This window comes from Micromys minutus (genome assembly GCF_963924665.1).
Source record: "Micromys minutus genome assembly, chromosome: 1".
NCBI classification, from domain to species: Eukaryota; Metazoa; Chordata; class Mammalia; order Rodentia; family Muridae; genus Micromys; species Micromys minutus.
In genome coordinates, this window is record NC_137969.1 from 10,000,524 (window position 1) to 10,008,268 (window position 7,745).

At 41.2% G+C, this 7,745-nt stretch overlaps 1 pseudogene across 1 annotated transcript; it reads left to right on the top strand.

The window, feature by feature from the left end:
* Positions 1 to 3,646: 3,646 nt before the first annotated feature.
* On the top strand, positions 3,647 to 4,128 carry LOC308413809 (low molecular weight phosphotyrosine protein phosphatase-like; annotated as a pseudogene). Its single transcript has one exon. The product of its transcript is annotated as a low molecular weight phosphotyrosine protein phosphatase-like (transcript).
* The last annotated feature ends 3,617 nt before the right edge of the window (positions 4,129 to 7,745 follow it).

The following is a 7,745-nucleotide window of genomic DNA, read 5'->3' on the forward strand; positions in this document are numbered from 1 at the left end:
TGACCTGTGAGCTTCCAGCCTGTTCTGTCTTCATCTCCCCATCCTGCTGGGATTAGAGATGTATACCGGGACCTCTGGCGTCCCCTTCATGTGTTCGTGGGACTGACCTTGGGTCATCAGGCTGGTGAGGCTAGAGCTTTCGTCTCTTGAGCCATCTCACTGGCCTGGAATAGATTTCTTTCTAAAAATTATTATTAACTAATTATTTTATTTTCTTACATCCCAAATGTTGCTCCCCTCCCAGTCCACCCCTCAAAGAGTTCTCTAACCCCCCAGCTACTTCCTCTTCACCTCCGAGAAGGTACCCCCTGCTGGACATCTCCCAAGTGTCTGCAGTATTAGGTGAATCCTCTCCCTAACTGAGGCCAGATAAGGAGTGCTCTGTTACATAGGTACTAGGAGCCGCAGTCCAGCCTGTGCATGCTTTTTAGTTGGTGGCTTAGTCTCTGGGAGCTCTAGGGTTCCAGGGTAGTTGACACTATTGGACTTCCTATGAGGTTGCATCCCCTTCGGCTCCTTCAATCCTCCCCCTAACTCTTCCATAGGGGTCCCCAACCTCTGTCCAATGCTTGGCTGCGAGTGTGTGCACTTTTCTCAGTCAGCTGCTGGTTGAGCTTCTCAGAGGACAGCCATACTAGGTTCCTGTCTGCAAGCACAGCATAGATTTCTCAATGATGACTTATTGATTAACCAGATATGTTGGTGTCTTATTAACAATTGGGTTTGGAGGTTCGGGGGGTGATGGGGGGCACAAAGTCAAACTCTCATAACTGTTGTGTGTAAATAAAATTTCTAAAAACTGCCTTAAAAATAGTATTGTGGGACTGGGGAGATGGCTCAGAGATTGCGTGAGTACTGTCCTTGTAAGAAACATGAGGTTGTTTGCTGGTACCTATGTCCAGTGGTTCACAATTACTCGCGACTGGAGCTCCAGATCTGACTCCTTTTCTGGACTCTGGACCTCACAGGGTTATGATGAATACTCATCCAGAAACATATTTTAGAAGAGTAACAACCTTCTAGTGAAACTGTACTCATGTGCAAAGACACACGTACAAGCACACACACATACACACACACACACGTGCACCCGAACATAATTAAGAGTAAAATGAAATATATGCTTAAGGGCCTGGAGAGACTGCTCAGCAATTAAGAGCTTTTAGTGTTCTTACATAGAACCTGGGTTTGGTGACCTGCTCCCTTTGAAAGCTCACAACCATTCATAACTCCAGTTTCCAGGGACCCCATGTCCCTCTCTGGTCTCTGTAGGCACTATGCATGCAATGCACAGATATACATGCAGGTAAATATTCATACCCATAAAATCTTAAAAAATTAAAACAAAACCTCTCACAGGATTATGAATAATACTCACCCAGAAATGTATTTTTTAGAAATGTACCAACCTTCTAAGCCGTAGAGCTAAGGAAGGTTTTGATACCCAAACATTTGAAGTACTCCAAGATGCCTAAAAGATGCAAACATAGGAATTATTCCTTTCCCCTAATATTTTCAAGGCAAAATGAATCCTAGTCCTAAGTTGCATTAACCATCTGTACATGTCTAACTGGAGTCTTCAGGAAGTCCTGACTATTCAATCTTCTTTTGTGTCAGAGAGGTCTGAGATACAGGAAGCTTTGAATCTACTTACTTTCTCTCCCCTGTTCTGACTTCCTGTTTCTCTGTCTCTCTGTCTCTTGCATTGGGTCTAGAACCCAGGACCCTAAACACAAGCACAGGAACATTCTACCACTGGGCTCTCTCTCTGAAGAGGAGTGATCAAAACCCAAAGGTTATTAAAGTTCTATCCCAACAGTAGCCAAGACTGTGGGCCATGCTCCTGAACAACCACTAAATTCAGAAAGAATAGAATAAAACAACATGCCCAGTATGCCCTTGAAGAGTAAAGTTGTGTTTGAAGACAATGACTCATGTTGCTATGATCAGCATTGGGGTGAGGCTATATGTTCTTGTTTGAGGTATTGAAGAACACAGCACAGCCCCGTGTGATGGCGTGCACCTTAAAACCCAGCGCCTTGGAGGCAGAGGCAGGCAGAATCTCTGAGTTCAAGGCCAGCCTGGTCTACACAGTGACCTCTAGGACAGTCAAGGCTATATAGAAATCCTGTTTCGATAAACAAAAGAAACCCAAATCATGAACATGAGAAAATATAGGATAGAGATCAGTCAGTGACTGGAAATTAGAGTGAATTGTTACCTTTCCCCATAATTTTCTATAAGAAAGGTTTTATATATAAGCACTAGACCCGATGAAGTGCACATACTCCTATAAAGCAATTCGTAAAAGCAGTCAGGATTTATTCTTTAAATTGCTAAAAAAGTCCTCTCTTTTGCTGTGATCATAGTCTGTTTCAAACAGTGATCTTTTAATTTGTATTCGAGGGAGAAGAAGTAGAAACTTCCTGTCCAGGGATTCAGATCTCATTTTCCAGCTGCACCCACAGGCCTGTCTGAGAAACAATCACATCCCAGGGCTCCCTGGGTCTGGCTGCTACAGTGGAACTTACAGACTACTGCCTTTGTAACTTGCTACCTCAGTCTTTTTCTCTGGGGGGAAAACGTTACTTACAAGTCATGCCTTGGTTAGTGATTACTCCAGTTTTACAGTGCCATTAAAATCCCCAAACCCATCTAAATGGCTTTGTCAACAAAAAGGCAGATCATAAACTCCCAGCTAGCTTTCTCTCCTCTAGATTATGTCATGATAGTTGAAGCTATGCAGCCTCTAGTTTGTAGCTTTGAAACAATATCTCTCTTATCCTGTACCTAACATCTCTATTTTGGGGAAAGCCTCTAGTTGATTTAGTTTTTTCTCGACCTCAGTTTTCTGAGCTACCTGATGGGTCTAAGACTTGACTTTCAGAGCTGCCCTGAAGTTATAAGATACAAATGATCGTGTGCATGCAAATGAGGGCCTATATGCAAATGAGGACCTATATGTAAATGAGGGCCTATATGCAAACGAGGGCCTATATGCAAATGAGGGCATACATTCAAATAGTGGTATGCATTCAAAAGGTATAATAATCATGGCTGTTGTCCTTATTTATGTTATAATTATCAGTTGTGATATGAACAGGCTTTCTCAAGGCCAGAACTCTAGTTCTCCCATAATCCCTGTAGTCCCTAATAATAATAGCAGCTAACAGTATCAGTGTGCCAGTTTGTTCCAGACATATCTCACATTGCCCTGCATGCATTAATCTCACTTAATATCTACAAGACCCCCAGGGAGGGATACTCTCTTTCTATTTTGCCAGTGAGGAATTTGAAGCACAGATCATTTCTGCAGCTCACGGTGGGTCTCCAAGCTAATAATAACGGAGCTCAGATTTGAGCCCCTCTGACTTGCAGTCATCTTGTAACTATTGTAATCCTCTGAACTAGTAAGCACAAACATTCGTTTGATGAGACATTAAATGTAAGAAGTCGAGTGTCTTGGAAATGTTGGGATACAGGCCTTGCTTGTCTGAATCCCCTAATGTTAAAACAAGGTCAGTTAGTAACAATTTCGTTCTAAGTCTACCTAAGGCTCCTCGTTGGAGTATATTCAAATTTTGGCTGAAAATATTTCTAAAATAAAATCATCACAGACGCGGTTTCTGGGCGCCAGGATCAGCACGGAAACATGGCAGAGGTTGGGTCCAAGTCAGTGCTGTTCTTGTGTCTCGGTAACATTTGCCGGTCACCCATTGCAGAAGCAGTGTTCAGGAAACTGGTCACTGATGAAAAGGTTTCGGATAACTGGAGGATAGACAGTGCGGCTACATTCACCTATGAAGTGGGGAACCCCCCTGACTATCGAGGGCAGAGCTGCATGAGAAAACATGGCGTCCACATGCATCACATTGCAGATTACAAGAGAAGACTTTGCTACATTCGATTATATACTGTGTATGGATGAAAGCAATCTGAGAGATTTGAATAGAAAAAGTCATCAAGTTAAAAACTGCAAAGCTAAAATTGAGCTACTTGGGAGCTATGATCCACAGAAACAGCTCATTATTTAAGATCCCTATTATGGCAATGACTCTGACATCATGGTGGTGTACCAGCAATCAATGCCTTAGGTGCTGCAAGGCCTTCCTGGAAAAGACTCAGTAGCTGGTCCTACCCACCACCATTGAGCAACTGCCTACTCACCTCTGCTATGCCCAAGGGTGGTAGCAGTCCCATCCCCCACCTCTCTTTTCAGCTGACTTACTGTATATCTTTAAAATAATTGTAGGTGGAAATTAGGCATATGTTCAGAAAGATAAAAGCATTTGAATCGGACAGTTTGAGGTGTGGCTAAGCATTCTTAGACTAACTAAATCTTGCCATAATTACAAAATAGTGGAACAGCAAATATGAAACAAAAGAAAACCCAGTAAAGTAACAATGACCTACAAGGTCCAGGTCAACTTCTGAGCCCAGCAAACCTGGGTAGCCTGGTCTAACTGGAGAGCATGGCAGCACCCAGTGGTGCTGTCTGCTTGCCTTGTACCTCTCTATTCTAGACTCTTATTGTGACAATATCTCTACCCAGGGCAGCCTTTCATTGAACCTTAGAATTGTTTAAACTCTGAGGGTGTCAGGTATTTGAGAGGGAGAAGCTGGATGTGATGATGGACCGGGAACTCCAGCAGGCCTTCCTGGGCTATATAGTGACACCCTGTCTGAAAAAGAAATAAAAATAATAGAAGATGGGACCCACAGATTGGTAAAATTAACAACTTTAATCTTACTTGGTTTTTGGTGTAGTTTTTTTGAGCTTTGTTTCTATTTGAGTCACTTTGTTTAAAAAAAAAATAAGTGTGCTTAAATAGTGGTATGAGTTTGTAAGTGTTCTCTATCAACATTTTACAAAGTGACAGGCAAGCATAAATAATTTTAGTGTATTTTCAGAAAAGGGACCTCAAATTTATATGGATGTATGTCAGTAAGGATTGTGAATTAAACTGGGACGTTATCAAATACAAGTAAAATACAAAAAAAAAAAAAAAAAAAAAATCATCACAAACACCGAGCAAGCCAACAGTTAAGGACAGTAGCAGTTTATGCTAGAAATGTCTGCCATCTTGGTTTTCAGAAAAAAAAAATGATGAAAAAATATTGAAAGCTGTTTGCAGACAACACCCTCCAGATAACAGGGTACCTATCGGTGATGCTTCACTGAGTCATCCTGAACATGGGTAACTGCATTTAACCTTCACTCAGTTCTAAACAGGGCTCACAGTCTACGGATGAGTCACCCACCATCTACAAATAGTCTACAAACATGTTTAGAGACATCTTTTTGGTTTTTTTTTTTTTTTAGAATTCTTTTCTTACTTAAGACGACTTCCTTCCTATTGATTTCTTCCCTCAATTATTCCGCCATCCACCCTCAGCCCCCTTTCTACTTCTCCCTTCTCCTCTCTCTTCCTTCTAAATTCTGGATGGTCTCATGAGAATAATTAAAGGAAAATTTGAAAAAAAGCAAGGAAAATAATTTTTATTCCTATGACATAGCTCATTTTTTATTGCTTTGAGTTTGCATATTATTTCATCTTTAGGAAATTTTTTAGTTTGCATACATAATTTATACTTCTATGATTGTGGTCAAATTGAACAAACAGTCTTACTCAGCTTCATTTCATGCATTTAACGAGTGCATCATTTTGTTAGGCTGAAGTCCATAATTTATGTTGTCTTTTTCCATTGCTGATTTTTTTTTGGTTGTTTCTAAGGTTTTGTTCTTTTAGGCAGAGAACGTGTTTTTGCATTTAGCTTTTGCCTCTGCCAAAGTTCCTAACATTAAATCAAATATTTCTGTGTCTAAAATAAAACTTGAAAAAATTTGGTCCAGATTCCCCCAACTATTGATGCTAGACAAATGGATTCTTACCCAACCAGCTTCAAGTCTACTTCATGATGCAAGAATTATTCAGTTAATTTAATCTCGACTACTTGGAACCTGGTTTAGGGAAATACTAATTTAATCCTATTTCCAAATTATTTATAGCTAGAAACTGAATTCTTTATATTAGACATTTTTTTTCAGTGACAAGGTAGCATCAATATTTAGGGTAAGACTTTGGAAACTGAATCTCAGGATTTTTATAATTAACAGTGGACTGTAAACATGAAAGCTACCTCGATGATTCTGGCATTTTAAGAACAAGGATTTGGACATGTCTGGGTATATCCTTGTTTTGTGACTACATGATTGTGTTTTCTCTCCTAGTTCTGTGGTCACTGTTAAGGTTGCTGACTTCTTCCCCAGTTCATGACGGCGTTGGTAGAACGAGTTGGTCTATTTCCACTCTTCTGAAACCAGAACCAGCTCTTCATCTAAACACCTGTAATTGCTCCAGGAATGGACAATGAGGATTTGCATTATCAGACATTTCTGACCTTACTTCATTTGATCTTTTACATGCATTTCATTCCCTAAAAATCTCTGCACCTCAGGTCTCACGGTCTCAGACTTTCGCATTCCCATCTTGGTCACTTTTGCTGACTCTGCATTTTTTGACTCATTGTGGAGAAGTAATCAGATCTGCACTCCTCAATTTTCCCTGAATTCAACAGTAACTCATACCACACACACACATACACACACACAGACACATACACACACACAAACACAGACATACACATACACACACACAAACACAGACATACACACAGACACACAAAACACACACAAACACACATACATACATACACACACATATACATACAAACACACACAGACACAGACACACATACACAGACACACATACACACAGACACATACACACACAAACACACACACATCCATATACTCATACACACACACATATACATACACACACATACACAGACAAACTTATTCACACACACACACACACACACACACACACACACACGCTCATACATACGCTCTCACTCTCACACATATGCTCCTCACTTTCCTCTGCCTTCTGTCCACATACACAGGGCTGTGTTCTGTGTTGAGTCTGCTTTCTGCCTTTTGCTTTTGTGGTTTGCAGTCTGGTCCTTGTTGACTACTGTTCACTTTTAACAGTAATAGGTAGTCTCCTTTGATCTTACTCACTAAGATAATGGGAACATTCTCCACCTAGTTACCTTGTCTAGAGACTTAGGGATTACATTAGCCACAGTTTCTCATTCTCTCAGATCTAACCCTGTACCCAGATACACTTATTCTGTTTCTAGCTGGCCTTGAACCTCCTTCTTTTTCTTGTTGCCCCATTGTTTCTGCCTGGGATAGGACTATGGAGCTACACTAATCTGCATCCCTCACACTCTCGAGCTGACCTCTCCTGATGTTCTTCCTCCTCAGAAACCTTATGTCACTTAGAAGGGATGATAGTGACTCCTCCACAGTAGTCAGACTCTGCGCCCAGCCATGCACCATCTCCTTTATCTTTTAAGATTCTTGACTATGCTTTGCCACAGTGGCTCTCCTTGAGTTTCCATGCGTCTCTCCGTTCTGCCACCTAGAACGCTATTTCTTTTGCCTTGCCCGTGCTATCCTCACTGAGTGCTTGGTCCCTGGTAAGATGTAGCTCAGGGTCCCCCACTTCTTTTCACCTTGTACTTGTATTATTCTCAGGCGCCCCGAGATCTCTTCCTACCTCAAGAGTCTCATACAGATGGACAATCTTCTACCTCTCCAGTGAAGTCTGAGGTCTTGAGGACAAGAAACATGATCCTGTTCTCCAGTAAATAAAATTCATGTCCTGTGATGT